This window comes from Periophthalmus magnuspinnatus, chromosome 1 (assembly GCF_009829125.3).
Source record: "Periophthalmus magnuspinnatus isolate fPerMag1 chromosome 1, fPerMag1.2.pri, whole genome shotgun sequence".
Classification (NCBI taxonomy): Eukaryota; Metazoa; Chordata; class Actinopteri; order Gobiiformes; family Gobiidae; genus Periophthalmus; species Periophthalmus magnuspinnatus.
In genome coordinates, this window is record NC_047126.1 from 10,391,269 (window position 1) to 10,413,507 (window position 22,239).

Genomic DNA, 22,239 nt, shown 5'->3' on the forward strand with positions numbered 1-22,239 from the left:
TTGCGATAAACGATAATAGTGAAAGCTCTTTATGCTACCAACACAAAGCAAGATAATCCCAGTGAACCAATTTGTAAGTAGACAGTATCATTAAAAGGCCTGAGCTGCAACAAATAGAGAATGAACCAATAATTAGCCACAGAAGTGACTTATTCAGCCTCTGCAGCTCAAATCTCATCATTTTACAAAATCTCCCCACTATGTAATAAAAAAAAACTGCACACGTGATAAATATTGAGCCCCAATATAGTAGTATAGTAATAATAGTACTGATAGTAGTAATGATTATTGTGACAGGCCTCGTCGTTTGTCTATGTGCCTGAATTAGTTTATTTTTCTGTGAGAGACAGTTGTATAAACTACTACATTTCTTTGATGGCATCTGCGCTCAGGACTTCAGCTGTTTCCTCACACACTGTAACACAACCCAAACATAAACAAACTGACATCTTTCCCGGACAGGAAGACACACACCAGCTCCAATGGGAAGAGGCCTCCAATACGGCAACTCATTGTTTCAGATGACAACGAACGCAAACGAGTCTCACACACACAAGAGTGATGTCACCAGGAAGGAACAGCTCTCAGCACAGGAAGAGATTACACAACTCAAATCCTTATTTCTAAACCTGACTTGTGTTTATGTTCTGGGATCTGCTTGTATCCAAATTTTATTATTGATTTGCCTAGAATGTTCCACTGTATGATATTTAATAGAGATAACGGGAGATTTGGACTTTTTAGCGTGTTGGCCTTAAATCTCTAATATAGACCAATGTTTTGTTTTGGTGAATCTGCTGCCTAAAAAAATACACACAAGGCTTTCTATAAACGCTTCAATAACAGCCTTACAAAATGTGACTACAGCTCTCTTATAAGTTTGGGGTAAAAAGGAGTTTGGAATAAATTTGATGAATTTTTACTATGAGCGGGGGCCCTCACCACAGATCTTACTTTTAACTCTGCCGCTTGTCTTCATGAAAATAGACAAGTTTAATGCCATACTGTGAAACATTCCTGACAAATATACCATCTCATGGAGACTCTATGGTGGCAGACCCTTCACAAGAAATGTTGCAGAGTCCAGCTTTAAAAGAAGAGACCAACCTCATCAGCTGAAATGTTTCATGCCATAAATGAACTGTGATTGTTTTCATTTTAGATATTAGACAAAAGAGTAAGCAAATAAGGTAAACCAGAGCCGAGCCCAAATGCAAACCACTGTGACACTCAGGAGGAGGAACTTATTCGGGTGATTCTTGAATGGAAACGGAAAGAATGTATCAAAGCATAGACTGGATAAAGAAGTGGACTAAGTGAGTGTGATGTTACCCATGACGTTCGGCTCCAGTTAAATGAAGCTCATCGACGCTAGCAGCGAATTTGGAGCAGAGTTCCATATTTGGAATTTGGAGCGCGAGTATCATAGCAACCAAAGAGCCAATCCAGCGCAAGAGGTAATGCCCGCCCACACCGCTGGTTTAGCAGGGAGCAGGCGCTTAGCAACGCTGTCAATCAAACCTGCTGCTAATGCTACCGAGCGTGACCTTGGGGAAAGAATGCGCCTGAGTGGTCTGTCATTAATGTTCATATCTTGATTCATGGACAAAATAGCGAAATAAAAACATCAGGATCATGCAGAGTGGGTTAATATGAATAATTTAAGACCAAAATGACGAGACTGACAGCAGCAGTTACAGAGAGACGGGCAACGGTTCTTCAGTATCAAGTAAATTGGAGCCAGAGTCGACGGAGCCAGAAGTGCACCCATGATCACTTCCTATTTGGAATGCGGCGGCTATCAAGTTAGCTAGGCCATTTATATATACAGTCTATGATTCAAAGTATTAAAAAAAACTGTTTGAGGGTTTTAACTATTTGGGAACAACTGATCCCAAATAGTATCCAAATAGTGAGGACTGTTGGCGGTCTCTATATGTGGCAAAATTTCAATGGTCTGAAAAAAAAAAAACTTTTCTTTTTCAATTATCGTTTGTATTAAGTCACACTATGGCGTTACTTAAAATCACGGAAGTAAATGTTGGCGCACCATAACAACACATTAGCCTTTCACCCAAACTAGCACAAACAAGCTCACCAATTAATAACTCGTAATAAATACCTACCTCAGCCTACCTCATTGTGAAAAACCAAACGCATGCGTGAATGAGTTAAGTCAGATGTGAACGCGCAGGTTCTAATGTTACATCTCAATTAGTCCGTGATCTATTGTGGACACAGAGGAACAGCCTCGGGCTCCACATAGCAGCCTGTCACATCACATTAGACTGATCAAGCCGGAGGAAATGGACTCAAACCCAAATAGTAAAACGCGGGGCTTAAATATCACATTAATGCCGTTTTCAGCTGTGGAAGAGGATACTGTCACTGTGCACTGGGATAATTCTTCGTCTCTGTTCTTTTACTTCAGCGTCCTCACTTTGACAGCATCACCGTCGTCGTCCCTCCTCCTCCTCCTCCTCCCCCTCCTTTTGTTCATATGATCCCCTGAACTATTACCTCTGCTTTCACATCAAAACAGACAAAAGAGGTGAAGAGTTGAATGAAAGGGAGTCACATCAGACCGGTTAACCTCACTTTAGTCTGGTTAAACTGTAGCAGACATCAAGGACAGAAGAATAGACGACTTTCTCACACACAGACACTATTACACAAAGCGTCCCCTGGGTAGAGCTTTGCACCCTGATCCATCTCAAGTCTGTTTGAGCCATCACAGCAGCAGCATCGCACAGGCACACTCGAATCTGAAATTAAATCTTTTTATGAGAGAAAAAGTTACTGTTGTGGGCAAACGTTTTCACAGGGATTTTTTACTTTTATAGAGTTGGTAGCTGAAGAGATTTGTGAAGAATATTGATTTTGTTTTAGGAATAAATTGCAAGAATACTATGTATACGCTCTACAAGTGAATATAATAATCGCTTTTTCAGATAAGGGGGAAAAAAATACAGTTGAAAGTTTACATATGCTATATAAAAAGACACATACACTTTTCTCTCACTGTTAGACATTAATTGAGACTAAAAATGTCCTGTTTTAGGTCAATTAGGATTAGCAAAATTATTTATATTTGCTAAATGTCAGAAGAATGAGAAAAGGATTTTTTGGGGGGGGGCAATTTATTATAATTTCTATACATGGCAAAACTTGAATCGTCTGGAAAATAACTTTTCTGTTCCATTTAACGTTTGTATTTAGTCACATTACGGGGTTATTTAAAGTCACAAAAGTAAATGTTGATGCACTGTAACTTGCAAAATCTTATGGCAAATTTGCAAATTGTCAGAATAATGAGAGAAGGATTTTTTGACCTTTTTTTTTTCATATGTGAATCGCACAAGTAAAGATATCACAAACGTCTAAATGGGAATACACTGTAGGGGAAGCAGGAAGGTTTTGACATAGCCAGACAGATGATGAGAGCGAAGAAGTTTTTGTCCACTGATCATAAAGTTGGCGGTTCGAATCCCGCTCTTGACATAAACATCAGTGGTAGAGCGGTCAGATCCACGGACCCACAGGTTGGCGGTGCGATTCCAGCTCCCACAGATAAACGCTGACACTTAAAAAAACGTCGCCTCCAGTGTCCGCCTACACTGGTGTATGAATGTGAGTGAATGAGTGGTTTCTTGGTGTAAGGAGCTTTGTTTATTTTGTTTAACACATTCTTAAAACACTGTCAGTTTATCCCCCCCCTCTTCCTCCTCCACCTCCGCCTACGTCTCTCCTCTGCCTCACTCGTGCTTCTGTCATCTCCACCTCTCCCATGTCCACTCTCACTGACTGAAAATCAGCGCAGCGTCCTGGCAGCTTTCCACGCTCTCAGCCTGGGCGGGAAAATAAACAAGGGACCACATGTTCCCGAGGAATTTTAATGACTTCCATCATTCTCATTTTTAATTTATGAAGTTGAGCAGACGTGCGGGGGGACAGTGAATGGGCAATAATAGCAGCAGGAATGACGAGTGTTTTATGTGGGCGACAATGGGAAACTTTTTTGTTTAATCTGAAAGAAAAAAACAAAAGGAGAGCTTTTTTTTAATGTAACTGATGAGTACAGTTACCCAGCCAGTGAGTACATACTTTGAAGTGACAGGTGTTAGGGTTGTCCTTAATGTGGTCCCAGCAGAAACCTCCTGTCAGCTAGAGGCCTGTCCAAATATGTGAAGGTGTATTTTACAGAGGTCATGACCCCAACAGCCAGACCGAATACTCCAGTGACCTGACCTGGACATGCTGAAGACCGTAGTAAAGCTGTAAATCTGTGGACTATTTTTATATTGACAGGTTACACTGAGGAGGCCAGAGGAGAAAATGCAACTCAACTCAACTTACTTTTAAAAAAATTATAATAAAATGATGATTGTAATGTGGAAACAAAACTCTGACATTCAAAACTATTGCATTTTTTCTTCTTCCTGCTTACTCTGCTTTACCTAGAATGCTCCAGTTTCATATCCACACAGTATGGCGTTAAACTTATCTCTCTCCGTGAATGCAAGCAGATGAACCCACGAGTTGAAGTTATAGCTCAGATCTGCGGAGAGGAGGGTCTGCTCTCAAGAATCCATGTTTTTAAGGTATTTGTTTAAGCAATAAAAACACCTGCAGTTAAATAAATAAGTTGAATGTCTGTGGAACATTCCAGGCAATGCTAGACCCCGCACCAGAAAAGTTACACAGTGCACCTTTAAATAAACATACCAAAGCAGTATTATTAATATTAGTGCTACAGAATAGGAACATGTGCAGACGTCTGGCTTTGTCTTTAGCTTCATTAGGCGCCCATTATGAGGTCACACAATATGTTTTATTACAGACGTGTCATCAGCCCACGAGCAGGACTGCAGTTTCACTTTAGAGTTTATTCTGATGTTATTCTTTCCATCTAAACCTGGGTCCAGCTGTGGAGGAAATGACAACTGTTTAGAATAATACAACAGAGATTAATAACAGCGCCGTATAATGTAGCATTTAGAATTGTTATGCAACGTCCCGCCTTACAGCTCAACGCACACCTCCACCTCTTTCACCTCATGAACGACCTCTGACCTCCACAATTGTCGCAAACTCACAACATCTCAGCACCTAAAGATTCAGTTTATGCCTTTGTGTTTCTTACAACTTTAGTGAGAACATGCACTTCACATAAACCGTTATATGTAACAACAATGACAAAAGCGAGGCTGCTGCCAGTCTGCCCCATGAGCACCTCCGACCGCCACCAAACACTCACACACACATTCAAACTAGGCAATGTTGGTGAAGTGTCTTGCCTAAGGACACAACAGTACCATCCAAGCAGCAATAATGAGACACAGCCTTACTTAGCTTGCAGGTATGTTATTCCTGAGCAGGTTAATTTCATTGCATATAGTTCTGTAAACACAAAGACATTCTATTGTATTCTGTTCTTTCTATTCCACGTGAAAGGCATTTGGGTTTTATTATAGAAGGTCAGCAGATCTGAAATGATGCCCTGCAGAACTGTAATAGAACTGTCATGATAACGATAATATTGAAACTACTTCATGCATTGTTTTAACTTAAATAAGATTCAAATAATCCAAAATATAATATAAACAAGTGGATCATGACATCGGGCATTTGAGGCAGCTGATAGTGGTCCGTCACCTTCTGGACTATTTCATTAAAAGACATAAGCTGCAACAAAAATGGCAGAATCTACCAATAATTACCCATAAATGGGATTATTCACCCCTCAATACCTTCTCAAATCGTATTGTATTACAACAAAAATACCAACAACAAATATATCTCCCCATTTTTGCAAAGTAAAAGCAATCATGATAAATATTGAGCCCAAAAAAATACTGTTCCAGCGTTCACATATTGAAAAATAAGCCGATATAGTTATTATTGTGACAGGCCTAGTAATACAGATGTTCAACACAAGAGAATACTTTCAACAACATATTCTCTGGTCCATTCCTCCTGAGGGAATCGGGAATCACGACAAGATGTGTTATTCATTTATTTAAAAACAGTTATATTCAAAGTAGCTGGACTAAATCTTAAACTTACAGCTGGCGCCATGACAAAGACCTCTTGTTCACCTCTGATGTAACTCCCCTGATATGAGGATGCACGTCACACACAGCGCCCACACTCTGAGCTGTGTGCACTTATCAGGCTCTGGACAGCGTAACACAAGACTATATAAATGACTTCCAGGCTGTACTTCCAGGAGAAAAATGGGTGTGGTGCAACAGGCTAAAATAAAATGGATGGGATTTCGAGAGGGTTTTAAGTCCCCTCCCTCACTCCCTTTGTCAATATTTAGAGATCTGTTAGTAAAGTGCTGAAAGTTTTAATCCATAAGCCAGACCCAAATAACCACAGTGTAGAGGAAGGTCATGATATAACATTTGAATTATTGCAAGGAGAAATATCACAATTTATTGACAGACACTAGAACTAGGTCTGTGAGATATATTACTGAAGTTAGATATATTACTGAAGTAAATGAAGACAATAAACGATAATATTGAAACCAAACCATAAAGCAGAATTATCCCCCAAAAAGTATGAGCTGCAAAAAATACATAGCTGAATACATAATAAATTAGTCTGTATCTATAATGAGTCATAGAAGTTCATAATTGAAACTTCCACAGCTTAAATCTCATCCTATTACTTAAAAATGTCCCAGTAGTACAAAGAAAACTACCATTTACAAGTTTCACCTAACATGTATTGAACAATAAATCAATATATTTATGGTGACAGGTCTGTCCAGATCAAAAAACAGAAATATCATAACATCAGTTCAATTCAAGTTTATTTCTATAGCACATTTAAAACTATTTCAGCTGACCAAAGTGCTTCATATAAAACTCAACAAAAAACAAATACAAATACAGATAACAGGATACACTGTTGATCTAGTATGAGCCCAGCTGAAACCAAACTCAATGATAGAGATAAGACAGCAGGAGACTCACTGGTATCTTTAAGATGGTCTGAAGTGAAATGATTTCACCTCTTCACTTCTAACACTGTTGTGATTATACATTACACACAAAGCATAATTATACAGTATACATGTTTTATGATAAAAGTGTGACCTGTAATCATGATCATCCATTTACCAAATAACCCTGACAGCCTTCATAAAATAGAACAAGCTAAGTATTTCTTCCACCTCTGTATTTTAAGATACTGGAGCAAAAAAAAAAAAAAACAAAACTCAAGTAAAAGCATTAAAGTACCTGTTTAAAAATGTACTTAATAAGCAGAAAGTAAGTGTATTTCGTGCAGATTCTGAGGTCTTAATAAAACTTCAAATGTAGTTATTTTGATACAGATTCGTGCTGAATTTTGTTCAATGGAAACCTTTCCTAGCCGTTTTTATTTGTATGTTTTTTGTTTGCTCAAACTTTGAACCTGTTAAAAATAAACTTCAGTAGGTCTCAGGCAATAATGAAAAATATAAAGGAGTAGAAAGTACAGATACCTGCTCTCACATGTAGTGGAGTAAAAATAAGAAGTACCCACTAAAATCTACATTTGTAGTTAAATACAGTACTTTACTATTTTTACTTCGTTACCTTCCACCACTGTTAAAATACCATGCGTAATAAAAGCACCATTTGCCACATTATGATCACAAATAAGACTGGATGATCATAGCTAAAAGTGAGGAGACACTTTGTACACTGGTCACTTGATGTCCACAGAAAATGGAGGCTCGTCACATCTACAGCTGCAGTGAACTGTTCCCATGAACTCTGACAGGGCCAAAGCACAAGTCTATAAATATGGATGGGAGACATTTTCAAACCTTATGGCTCTCACCCTGTGACCTTAAGCACATTGAGTTCAAGGCACCTGAGAATATGAGGTCAAAGACAGGCCAACAGGTCAAGACTAATGAGAGAGAAGACAAATCCAGTGTTTAACACAGTTTATACTGAGACTATGGTGGCACAGGCAAACAGTGGCGCATGAAGTACAGTACTCACGTTGTTACTTAAGTGAAAGTACAGATACAGAGGCAAAAAGCTACTTAAGTAAACGTATCACATGAAAAAATCTACTTGTGTAAGAGTATAAAAATTATTATTAAAACTGTACTTAAAGAGTAAAAAATAAAATATTTATATTTTCAGGATATTTCAGTTGTTCATTTGTTAAAGTGAAAATTTAGTGATACTGATAAAAAATTATAGATATTTTGGTCAACAGTAACAATACAAATTACTGTCCTAAATTTATTTAAATATTGTGTATTTATTTTTGTTCAAGCAGAAGCTTGAACTTGAAAACTTTAGTCAGGATGTTACCATGAACAGGGTAAAAATAACTCCTCAAATCATATGAAAAGTACTTTTTACTGTTCAGTCCAGTTCAAGCATGTAATGGAGTAGAAAGTACAGATACCTGCTCTCAAAAGTAGTGAAGTATAAATAAAAAGTATCCACTGTAAAAAGTGGACTTAAGTACTGATATAATCCATCTTAAGTACAGTACTTTACTATTTTACTTTGGTAGCTTCTACCACTGCACATAACCCCTTTTTGGATAATTTAATGAAAAGAGTTCCAGTAATAAATCTCACTTATATATTCAGGTATTGCCTCTACTTCATACTTCGATACATGACAATACAGCGAGTAAAAAGTACACCACCTTATTTCTCAGTTTGTTTGTTTTTTCATGGGGACAAATAGGGGGTGACTATATGTATTGTTAACATACTGTACTACTTTTACACTCATGTCTACATTTACACAGCCATTCCATTTCAAACATTGTAAACAACTGACACTGAAGCTTAAATGAACTGCAGGTGCCTCAGACTCAACCACACTATGACATAACCACACACAGATTGGCCGGTCTCTTCAACACAAGTTTTATGAGTCCAGACTTAAAGAGAAACAGCACAACAAGGTCCATGTGTGATGGGCCGTGGTCACAGCGTAAGGGAAAGGAGACATCACTGTTACTCATACATACATACATGCATATATAGGCGCACATGTGTAGACTATCTATTCACCAGATGTACTTAAGTGGAAGCAGATGAGACAATGGAGAGTGAATCTGGCCGAGTGAAGCAGCCTCCACAGACCTGGGCTCGGCATGGGACAAATTTGATATCTAGTTGAATAGAAGGAGCACAAAAGAATCTGTTTATAAAAAGATAAATCTGAGAAAGACACTCAGAACTAGAAAAAGCAGGCGGTGCTGAATTTCGACAGATATAAAAGTCTCAAGAGAAGACGTCAAGGCTAGTGGAACTGCAAATCACAGTCCTCAAGCACCAATATTCTCTTCTCCACAAATTCATTTAAAACAATGAAAGAAAACCCTGAATGGCCAAATAATAATGTCAAACAAAGGCTTTTGCAATAAGACAGATTTCTGCTCCTCTGGCAAATATTTGAGGAGATCTGAACTCATCGCCATGGCAGCCAGTGCCAAGGGAGCCCCAAGTGTATGCAACTTTTGTACAGCCACAGAACTCAACAACACAAGACACAAGTCAGAGCAGGTTCTGTACTGACAAAAATGGATACTTTGCTATGCTATCTGAATTAAAAAAAAGTCTTTATATTTTATGTATTAGTTGTTTTAGCCACAAAAATAAATTTTTAATCAGCTCTTTTTGTAGCATTTTTCATTATAAACAATATACTTGATATTCAAATGTGGCCTATCTTCAAAACAAATGTGGCCCCATGATATAAACTATTTTTGGATAATCTGCTCAAAAGGTGTGGCTTCCTGTGGCTCAGAGAATAGACTTCTCTGCTTCTGTACAAGTCTCTCCATGGCCTAGCACCAAAATACATCTCCTACATGTTAGTGTCATATGAACCATCTCGCACTCTGAGGACTTCAGGAACCAGCCTCCTGCTTTAGTCCTGATGTAGTCCTGGTTTAGTTGTGATTTAGTCCCAGTTAAACATGGGGTTTATCAGTTTTATGGAGCTAAAACCTGGACCAGTCTTCCTGAAGATGTGAGACAGGCCTCTACTTTGACAATGTTTAAATCCAGGCTCAAAATAGTTCCGTTTAGCTGTGCATATGACGGAAATTATTTTTTCTGCACTCTCCTCTTTTAATTTAGATTTTATGATAATTACTTATGTTTATTTATGTTTTGATTTGTTGTCTTTCTTATTCTATAAAGTACTTTGAATTATTTTATATATCAACTGTGTTATAAAAATAAACTTGCCTTGCTCATATAATCTAAAAATATATTCACACCAGCCACCAGATGTTCACCTTAGTCATTCTCAACTGTGTGTGGTTTTATACGATTAAAACCCTGGTTTAAAGTGAGTATGAAAGGTTTTTAACATTCTGTAATTTTGACTTCATTTGGTGGGATAATACCTCTTGTAAATATAAATTATAGTTTTTACACCAATGAAGAAGCAGTTTGTGAAGATAATAAATATGTTGAAAATTACAGTAAGTAGAGCGCTCTAAAACTACACTGATCACACATGGAAGAATTCTGTCAAAAAGTTCGACACAGTTTACACAAGAAACACATCATTCCCATGCGCATTAGAGAGTTTTGGCCTTTGTACCAGATGATTGCTAGGTAACACTTATGGATTTTCCAAGTGTGATGTCATGATTTCCAACCAGGAAGTAAAATTTTAAACCTAAAAAATGCCATTATATTTTAGCAAAACATCAACTATAACAATTTTAACTGCGTTTCAGTGAAATGAGTGGTCATAGACGCTTTAAGGTCTGGCTCTCTACCTCAAAGAGAATATTACAACAAGATCTGACATGGAGATTCCCTTCACTTGCTAATCCTGTAGACGCCTGCGAGTCACAACGCACAACAGGGACTCGTCATGGCAACTCTGTGTGAACTACATGGAGACAGGAACCTGGTTAGATTTAGATTTTAACGCTATTCTCGTCTCCAAAACGCACTCCCATAACCTTGAGATGCGGTATGCTCACCCCAGTCATGCAAAACACCCTGAAACCATAAACGCGGCTACATCAGATGAACTTAACCACAACTCTCTATTAGTTACACTGCTGTTCATGAAAGAGCGCTTTATGAACCCAAACCTCCAAACCTGTTATTTCAAATTAATTGCACAAATAACTGGCGTCTAGAGATGTTTGGGATGTGAATTAGGTCAGTTCATTATATTGCATTGAAATGTCAGTGTTGTTTTCACATTGTTTGCCTGTCTGGTGAATAAGTCCGCGGTAAATTGTAAAATTGCCTGGAGTGTTTTGGCTTGATATAAAGCACATGTTGTTTTTATTGAGAAAGTAAAATCAGAAAAGGTCCCAGGAAATCCCCCTTGCTCCAAAGTTACCTTTTTTTTATCAACTACCAAACCACAGGGCCACATCTCAGTTCTTATTCCAGAAGACGTTCAAATATAATAAAATGTCCTCGGCAAAGAACATCTGCATCCAACATTTTATCATCAATAAATCTTCTGCCTGCAGTTTAGACCTCCACAAACATGTTCTGAAATGCATGGGATTCTTGTGTAAGTTTATCAGTTCACATTATCAGTTCAGTTCTCTCAACTGTTAATGCTCCTGGGGTTGTTTACATTGAGCTTCTAATCTTAATTGAAATACTTGTCAGAAAATTCACAGTTCGTTTTTTTTTTTTTTTTTCCAAAATCATGCAGCCCTATGACAAAACAAAGTTGTATTCTAGTTTTAAATTCCAATTCAAGAGATCTGAAGAATGCATGCAGCCCCCACATTATCAACAGCACCCCCACCCTGTGAAGCATGCTGACACTTGAGAGGGTGGCACCTCTCTCTTACGCACACAGAAAGCTATCCTAGACTCATTCACAGCTCCTATTCTTCTCTACACTCAAAGACCTCTCCATTTAAAAAAGGAGGGAACTCAGCCACTGCAATGGCAACTTGGAAGCAGGCCAAGAACTGTTTGTTTTCTGCTCTAATTTACTTACTTTCAAATGCGACCTCCTCTGCCAAACCTCTGTAGCTCCACACTGAATGGAAATCAGTTTAGCTTATAACAGACAGCGTTCCCGGCTTAAACACATTTGAGCATTATATGAGGCCAACATTGCAAAAAAAACATTGAAAGTTAAAACAAACCTGTAAATAAGCCACTGGAGAAGTGAAGTTTTCTCCTTTAGATAAATGCTGTGAACACCTGCAGTGCAGCCAGTCCAGTCACGGCTCAGCTCGGTCCCTCTAACACGCCTCTCCCATAGTCACTGTAAAACTGTTGCTCTGCCGCTCCACGCACTCTCCGTGAAGCCCCGCCCACTTGCCTTTTCCCTCCAAAGATATCCTCCGCACTGCTCTTCCTTCCCAAGTCCTTGAGCCTTATCCGAGCAAAGTTATCTGCTGCATTGGCTCACAACTATGCAGAGTGGGGTGCTGCTGTAGGGAGGTGGCAGCAGAAAGGGGGGAGGGGAATTCACATGGACTGACAGGGTGCCTTAGCCCCTCAGGGTTCCCCAACGAGCTATTGTGAAAAACACCTCTGATCTGCAGGGGTTTTTTGGCACAATGACTAAAGCACACACACAGTTTTAGGTGTGAAAGATGGAGAAATGAAAGGAGGGGAAGGACTACACCTTGTTCCTCAATTTTACATCTATTTTTATGTCTCACTAACTATTTCAGCCACATTTCTAGAAAAAAAAAAAAATCGGAAAACTACATCCAGAAAATAATGGAACAATGGAATATTCCTGGTAAATGATCCAAAAAGCACCACAAGGCGTCGTTTTCCTTTTGCTAATCCAAAATCGGAATATATGAGGTCGCTCGAGTCAAATACTGCAGCAAGTAACATTATCCTTGCAACAAAAATAGCATAAATGAAAGGTTTAAAATATATAGTGGGTGAGATGGCCTTGTTTCTTACCCACCAACGCAAATTATCTCGATATTCTTACAGGAACCAAAAAATCCTGTTTGGGTTTAGTCAAAAATAGCATAAAGGATCACATAAAGCACTTCAGTGAGCATAGTCACAACATTGCAGTTAGGTCAATTTGTAAATTGGGTTCAATGTAAAATAGGACATGAGGTGGCATTAGATTAGCATGTGAAAGGCACTCTTCAGTTCACACCACTTACATACAGCAGTTTGAACCATATTGAGTGCAAATTCTAAACTGATAAAATACTAAAAGAGTTTTGATAGATTATATACTGTTTAAGTTCTGCTAACATAGAAAAGCAAATGATACATGCTTATAGTTTACAGTTAGACAATGCAATAAACCAATCTAAAACCTATGAATAGCTGTTTAATGGCGCAGAATTAGAGGATGCAAGCTCTTCTTATTGCTGACTCCACAGAGCAGAGTCATTACAGGGGACAAAATACATCATCTTGTGTGTGAGATTTGCAGGAAGTGGTCCAGCTGAGCCCAGATCAATCCGCAATCAATTATTCTGCTTGGACAGTGGGAGACAGGGGTGTTACGTGTGGCCGTGCCGTCAGCTGTCAGGCTCTGGGTGTAGGGATATCCTTCTGTCTCTGCGGTGGGGGGCTGATGGGGGCTGCGGATTTGTTTAACTTTTTCTGGGGAAGAGGAGGATCAATCCCTCATCGTCTCTGAGGGAAGGGACGCTCCTACACTGGAAACTATTTTATACAGAGATTTATTTAGCGAAGAAAAATATAGTTACTTCATTTGTCTTAAAAGGGCCCATCTTATGCCATTTTTTTTCCTGATCTATGATATAATGTTGTTTCCTCATCAAAAACATGCCAGAAGATGTGCTTTGTTTCATTCACACATGTTTTGACACATCACAAAGTCGAACAGAACATTTTGAGATTTGGAGATGCGGACAGGCTAATAAAAAAGGGTTGTGTGAATGAAACAACACACAACTCCAAGTATATTTTTTATAAGGTTACATTATACATTATAACATGTCTTAAAACTCACAAGTCAATTTTGCGTTATATAGGACCTTTAAGTATAGTTATTTAATTTAGGTGAAGAAGTTAAATGACATAAAAGTCTCACATGATGGTTCAAAGTGTCAAAGCCGTCAGAGTGCTACATTTTTCATAAATATCTGCAGTAACCTTTACAGTAATTAAAAAAACACAGACCAACAGTGAATGAGAAACACTGCAGCACAACCTGGACTTTCAGTTCCTCATTAACATGAGATACCAAACAGGCAACTAACCTAAATATGAATATGAAAATGTGATAAGAATTACATTTACCGTTTTGTAAATAGTATTTTTTCTTGTATCCAAGATCAGTTGTTGCCATGATTCAAATAGTCATGTGACATTCGTGAACGAGTCAGCTCTTTTGAACGATTCCTTTATGTGAATGGTTGGAACTGGGTTTCATTTTTTAAAAGAACTGAATCTATTTATTTCTAATGTTATGCATTTTTAAACTGGTTAATGCCGAACCAACACAAGAATCAGCAAAGAAGCAGAGCAGACAGCACAAGTTGCCTGTTTGAACCATTTTAACCCTTCATATCTGAGCCTAGGTCATTTCTCTCTGATTGGTTTGTAGTTACACAAGTTCCCACATTGACTTCTGTAATAAACATTAATATAGAAAGAGCCAGTCTATTGAACGGCTCTTTGAAGTGAACTGATCTAAAAGATTCAGATCCCATCAAAGAGCCAAAAGTCCCATCACTAGATCAAAAACATGCTGCAACAATATACTAAATATGAATATAATAGTATGTAGTTATTTATAACCTTTAAACCAGTCCATTATTGTATATTGTATGAAGGCAGCTGAAATGCCACCCAGACAGGTGCTTTCTTATCTTGATATCAGCGATAACAGATTCATAACACACCTACATGCTGACATGACACTGTTCAACTGCCAGATTATTTTCCTGTAGGTAGGAAGAATAACTGCAGTTGGTGCATGACACGATAATTACTATATCATTATTTGTATTGTTATTTTTGTTGTAATACGCTAAGATTTGAGCAGTAGAGTGCTGAATAAGTCAGTTCTGTGGCTTAATTCTGCTATTTATGTGTTGCAGCCCAGGCCTTTTACAGAAACTGTACATTTTAAAATGGATTCACTGGGATTATCCTGCTTCGTGTCAGTGGCATAAAGTAGTTTCAATATTATCATTTATTGTGATATTTTTCTGTAGCAATATATCGTACTTCAAAATGTGTTATGGTGACAGGCCTAATACCCGTCCCAGTATAGTGCAGTGCAGGGCTGGAGTCCCGCTCTAACATTAGCACATACGTGAGTGTAAAGTGCACAGGCCTGTCTCTGTGGGCGAGTGGTTAAAAAAAGACACATGTAGATTATTTATGAGGCCCAAGTGTTTCTCTGGACTGACGGCTTTAACGTGGATAATCATCTGAATAACTGAGTTAATGAGCATGTATCCCTCACAGGTAATTATAGGGTTTCCATGGAGCGGCTTTCTAAGGAGGATATACTAAATCTAATTGGGTTGATAATTACAGGAGACATATTTAAACATACAAGATGAGGATCAACGCTCTATACCTCTTAGAAACAGCATTTGTGAAAAACATTACTACTGTGAACCTGTATGAACTACACCAGACCAAACGCATGCTAAACCATAAGGATTATCAGCTCAGAAGGACATTTATTTTAAGTAGAACATGTAAATAAGGAACACTGTTAAACCCACAGATGTGCATAGATGAAAATACTTACAGTAACGTTTCTACTGCTTTGTGGCTGTCCTGAGGCGACCCGGGTCCAGCGGCGCCCCCTGCAGATCAGGAGTCTGGGGTCAGGTTTGACAGTAACTCTGTGTGACAGATGTAAACATAGACTTAACTAATGAACCCAAATGTGCCCTAGGTCAGGAGCTGTGATTACAGTGCACCGTCTGACTCTGGTGTTCAGTCAAATCATGTTAATACAGCCTTTAATAGCATTCTGGTGGTCACATGGACACAGTAGGGAAATGTAACTCGAGTCTCCATGGCAATGACAGAATGTATGTGGTCCATAGACATTATACATTTCCCTCTGTCAAACTGGATGAACTCCAGCCTCACATGGCAAAGAGCCATCAGTGTACCCACAAAATTAAACATAATATGGAATTTGTATATTGTTAGACCAGATTGCTTACCACCCTGCCACGGTGCCCCCAACACCCACAGCAAATGTTCTATTTTCATAACTAATCAAATATTTAACAAAAACAATGCACTCATCATACTGCAATGTCCTCATAAGAGTTTACTCCTTCAGTAGTATGCAGCGTCATCTAGCCAAAAGGGAGTGGTCCAGTCCAACACCCTGCCAAACTGTGTTACTTAAAGCCCACTCACTCCTCGTCTCATTTCAGCACAGGCTGTTAGCTGCAGTAATGATGACATTAAACAAAAATGACCTTTAAAAGTCCTACAGAGCAAATTGGATTCATTTGAGGTGTTGTTGTTTTAGTCTGTCTGGAGTGGGAACACAAGGGGTTGTTAACACATTACAGGCTGGTAGATAAGTGGACATTGTGTGACATTTGAGGTCATTCTGTACTTGTTATACTATTTTGACATTTGTAAACATAGGTTTATTGAATTTACAAATTAACTTAAAAGAAGCAGTGGCTGAGATAGCTCAATCCACACACAAGTTAACACAGTCACAATCTAGTACCGGTAATAGAGATGGGCAATATGTAAAATAATATATATCATGATTATTATTTAGATCACACTTGATGTACACTTTATATTGTGTTTAACAGGTAACAGAGTATACACTTATGAATGGTCAAATTTACCAGTCACACAGAGAATGACAGACTGACCAATAGGAGGAGTGGGTGTGTATTTGGTAAAGTGTATTTGAGCACATAGCTGCATTAAACAGAAACACATGGAATCACAATGTGACAATATCAATAAAATACAATATCATCACTTACTGTCACGGTGTCCTTTGAATAAGACATTAATAACTATACATTTCTTAAATATTTGTATACAGTCTCATTGCATGTGCCGTTCAGCTCTGGCTCCCCAGAGGGCACCTCTGTCAGGTCACGTCAGATGCCCTGGCCCCACTGTCCTCTGGGCTTGTCCTCATTTCTCTGCACTTCGTCTCTGCCTCAGTGTCACGACGAGGCTCTAATGAATCGCTCTTTGAGAGGGACGCCACAGTGAATGTGTGTGAGGCCCAGAGCTTTCCCGGAAGACACAGGCACAAAGCACATGATTGTGGTGTCCATCAGGACAAAAGGCAGACTTAGATTTAGTTACAGGGAGTCAGGCTGTGAGGTATATAACAAAATTATCATTATCGCAATAGTACATCAGCCTAATCTTACTTCAACTTTCACTTGGTTTTATACAGTTTGACTTATGAAGGCATTTCCATGTTAATATAATTTTGATACAGAATTTTCAATGAAATTAAGTGCCATAGTTGGGCGCATGTGGCAAAAAACTGTTGTATCCTTTGGCAACACACTTCATCCACAGTGACAAGTTTGAATGTGGTGTGTGAGTGAGTGTTGGTGGAGGGGCAGATGGTGCAGCTAATTCACTGTAAATTAACTTGATGCATCATAATACAATATTGTAATTTTGTTGTTCATCATAAACACTGTGTTATACATAGGCCCATCCATCTTAGAATTCCATTAAGCCCTAAAAGTGGAAATGAGCTGGAGCATCCTTTCAATTTGGCATGTGTCAATTTGTTCCTGTGGTGGAGCTGTGACCACATGAGTTTTAGTGGGATGTGCTTAATGATTATGAGACACACGATGAGAGGAGACTATAAAACCAAACAAAAAACACACGCAGCCAAATGTGCACCGTTAAAGATATACAAGCACATCATCTTTCAGACTTGACACGTGGGCAGATCCGCAAGTCGTATTACAAATAAAAAACAAACTCTACACTGTCATTAGTGTTACCAGGGAAACGCCCATTTTAACTCTAATTGAAACCATGTGTTCATCTCTCCACGATAATAGGGAATAATAGGAGGATATCATGTTCGTGTTAAGTGATGAAGGATGTCTCCCAATGCTCTAATACTAACTTACAATAAAAAGCCAGTGCCCAGATCGGACGTTTACCATCTTATCTCACACAACATCTGAAAATGCTTTATTTAGAGTCCTTGAAATATGACAAAACAAAACAAAACAAAACTGATCTATTCAAGAATGCTTGTAAGATAAATAACATTATGTATTCATATATTCTTCAAACCTTAGAACAGGGTGGATTAAAGTACACACCTATGAGATCAGATGAGCCTTTAAAACACTAGTATCAGATGTGCTGTGCTGAAGGGTTGGGCTAAACATCTTTATACAGAACAGTGTCAGATGTGCTCAGGTGTTTTATGATTTACTCTCAAGTCTGTCCAAGTAGAGCAATCTCTACAGCTACACCCAGCACTGAACCCTCTCTCTGGATCTGTGCCCTCTGGTTTTCTCTGTTACACTGCCATGTCCAACAACTGCAGTCCACCTCAGCAGTAAATGTACAAAAATCACAATCACATGTGTTTTCACAATAGAAAGGCTTGTCTTTTATATTTTATGAATGGGCATTGTACAGTAGGGCTTTTAATAATTGGGATTTCGAAAAATTCCAAAATATATTGGAAAAAAAAAAAGTTCAGTACTGCGCTTTTAAGTTAAACGGTAGAATTAAGTAAAATATTGACGACAAGCTGAGGTCTGAGCAACATGCTTAAACACAGGCTCTAGTTGTGCCCATATGACACAGCATACAAATTACAGCGAGTGAGCACCAGGTGACTTTGAAGGCAGAAGAAATGCTGACGTATCTGGATTAGGTCACGCTGAGGTTAAGTGTTAATGAATGTCAAGTGAAAGAAGAGAAGGGAGACGTTGGCTTTGAACAATAAGACACAGAAGACAGGATAACCAAGCCAGCCCACAATATAGGCCCCAAAAAGCAGCCATCCAATAAAATCCAATACCATTATACTGATAATTGTGTATTAAACGTACATTAGGCAACTTTTTTTTTTTAACCTTGTGGCATTGCCTACGTGTTTCCATAGAGATAAATAACTTTAATGGTAGATAGTGACACACCAATCCAGTTTTTTCTGTTCCCATACCAATTGCGATACTTTGACTTTAAGTATCTGCCGATCCCCGATATCAAGCGATACCAGTGCAGGGACTGAAAATATGGTTTATTTCCTTTAAACATAATCACCACATGCGTTTTGTAACTGTTATATTTATCATTTAAAGTAACGAAAGAACAGGTTTTAAAAAAATACAAGTTCAATATTACTAACAATGGGCAGTAAATCATCTTATTACAGTAATTTATAGACCTAAACGAGACATCAACTGAACCGATATGTTGGAACTGATATCCGATCCACCAAAATGTTCAATATCGGTGCCAATATCCCACACCAGAATCATATTAGTGCGTCCCTAATGGCATGCTGTACAACTTGATGAACAAAAGCATCTGCAGGGAGTAAAACAGGTGGCAGATACTCCACCTGAAAGTTTACATGGTGCACCTTTATAAATATCACATTCACACTACATGTACAGCATTACAGAAAGGATGTCTGGCTTCCTTCGCTGTTCTGCTCATTAGTGATAACAGACTGGTTCAGAGGAATGACACAGGCTCATTATCAGCAGAGCCGTGCGCGCCCATGTCACATTAAATCATTATTAAACGAGGAATTACATCAACATCTATAAATCCAGTTTGTTTTATCCTCTCATTTTGAAATAGAGCATCCAGAGTTTATTTTTCACATTACAACAACATAACACATCAAATCACTTGGTTAAATCTAACGGAATTATAATCTTCACTTGAAAAGTACTCATCAGTGTCACAAGTTAATATTAGCCCTTAGGTACATGGAAAAAATGTGTAAAAGACGAGCAATAATTTTATTTTGATTATATAGCACAACAGCAGAAAGGAAAGTAGTATCCGTCTTTATATTAATTGTCTTTTTCTAGCACTTAGTTTTTAGTATTTTTTAGTATTTTTGTAATCGTGTGAGAGCAGTTTTGGTCCGATACAAAGATATTCGTAATACTGCTGAGAGCTTTTGCCAAATCCCTTTTTTAGCCGATCGGCCAGGGCATGTCTTTAGTTGACCAAGAATTTCTACAGAATCTGCTAACAGATTATAACCTCATGCATCATAGCAAAATCTTCTGAAAAACAAGAGCTGGCAGATGTGTTAAAGTAGGACACGTCTCCCAAGGATGACACAGGGGTAATGAACCAGACTGATTAAATGTTAAGATTCGTTTGATGACTATGGAAAAGCTGCCATATAATCTCATGTGCTGCTACATTAACGACAAACAGATAGACCTGTCATGATAACACATTTGGACACACAATATATCACTAAACAGAATGGTCAATGCACCCCTATAGGTCTGCCAAAGATTTCTGCCCCACTTTCATAGCACATCCAATCGTGTCTAAAAATGAGACTCCAATAAATAAAAAATAAAAAAAAATCAATATTAGCTTTTATAAATCACTACAGGGGCTGACTACATTTATACTAGTTTAAAACAGCGACTTAAGGGGGTCAGTGTATTGTTAAAATTCTCTAAAATTAACATGTTAAGTGAGCACCCACATTGAAGACCTTAGCACCCCCTTAGCTCCTCCAACCAAAAACAGAAATATCACGGTAAGCGATAATATTGAAACTAATTTATGGCAGTGACACAATAACAATAAAGCAGGGTAATCCCAGTAAACCATTTTTAAATAGAGAGTATCATTAAAAAGGCCTGAGCTGCAACAAATAAACAGCAGAATGAAGCCATAAAAGTGACTTAATCAACCATCTACAGCTCAAACCTTATCATATGACAACTATTACTGCAAAGAAAATGTACACACGAAAAATACTGAGCTCAAAAATATAATGTTCCAGTTTTCATATATTGAATAATAAGTCGATATAATAATTACTGTGACAAGCCTACAAACAGATTATGTTGATACTTTTGGTTTATATTTGAACAACATGCCATTTTTCAAAACCTGTATTACACGTGTCCTTGAAGTAACCGGAGGTATTTCACTTACACTTACACACGTTCACAACATTTACGTTTTATTTTCAGTTCCATGAGCTCAAACTCAGCCTACTCAAAAGCGCGTTTTAATTCTGTGCAAAAGAAAAACACAGAAAAGTACTGCAAACAATGAAATCCCAAGGTCTGTCATTATGGGCTCTATAATTTGAGTGCAGAGCAAAAAAAGCCAATTTCTCAAACTAATCTCTGACATTTATAACAAGCATCTATTGAAACAAAGTCATGCAATCCAACATGTTTGTACTGGTATTCTGAGTAATATATCTATTCAATTCTCATGTTTCACAATATTACAAACGGGAGCACCTCCAACAATACTACTTTGCAAATTTGAGTGAAACGTAAAAACATACCCCTAGTTACCTCAAATGCTCAGTGACATTCCCAGCCAAAATACTGCATTTTACTACACTAAAATGTATTATAACTCCTCTGATCCTGCACGGCTCCTCGGGGGGTGATATGAGGCAGTGTCCGGTCGATTTGTCCTCCATTAGAGCCACCTGTGTCAACAACAGTCGGCTCTCCAGAACCGAACACGTGGGGCTAATGTTAGCATCACAAGCAGGCAGTTCAATGGAAACTGTAATAATTAAACAGTAATAAGTGTAGAGGCTTGGATAACACCTCAAGTGCAGGAGGGGACAAATTTGATAAAACAGTGACAAAACACTCTTAGGATTAGGGATGCACTGATCCGATACTGACATCAAATATCAGTGCCAATACTGAAAGATTTGCTGGATTAGATATTGGCTTCTACAGATCGTTTCAGTCGAAATTCTGAATAAATATAAATTGATGTAATAAGACCTTTTCTTGGTCGCAGTTGGCTCAGAAAGTCTCATGTTTTAACTTTTGGTTATAAAATATGATTAAACTGATCCTAAGGTGTTATGTAGTGGTCATTTACCATCAAGTAACTACAGAAAACTTTGTATATTAGTTTAAAGGAAATAAATATTGTTTTCAGTCTCTGCATTGGGATCTGTTCATATCAAGTTTGGGCAGATACTTAAAAACTAGAGTATTGGAATGAGTATTGGAACTGGAAAAACTGGACCAGAGCATCCCTACTTACGATTTGCAGATGCTGAAGTTGTCATCAGATAATATTTCATTATGTTTTCC

General features: G+C 38.2%; 1 protein-coding gene across 7 annotated transcripts in view; it reads right to left on the minus strand.

Annotated features, from left to right (window-relative positions):
* The window catches only part of add3a (adducin 3 (gamma) a), an 83,044-nt gene that overhangs the window by 51,090 nt on the left and 9,715 nt on the right, over window positions 1-22,239 (minus strand). For 2 of the 7 annotated variants that reach the window (XM_055222201.1, XM_055222200.1), the window contains exon 2: window positions 15,705-15,801. The gene's annotated coding sequence lies outside the window, so the exon portion shown is untranslated. Of the gene's footprint in view, window positions 1-12,126; window positions 12,250-12,305; window positions 12,406-15,704; window positions 15,802-22,239 lie in introns of those variants that run through there. The other 5 variants (XM_055222217.1, XM_055222198.1, XM_055222205.1 and 2 more) reach the window with 4 other exon arrangements.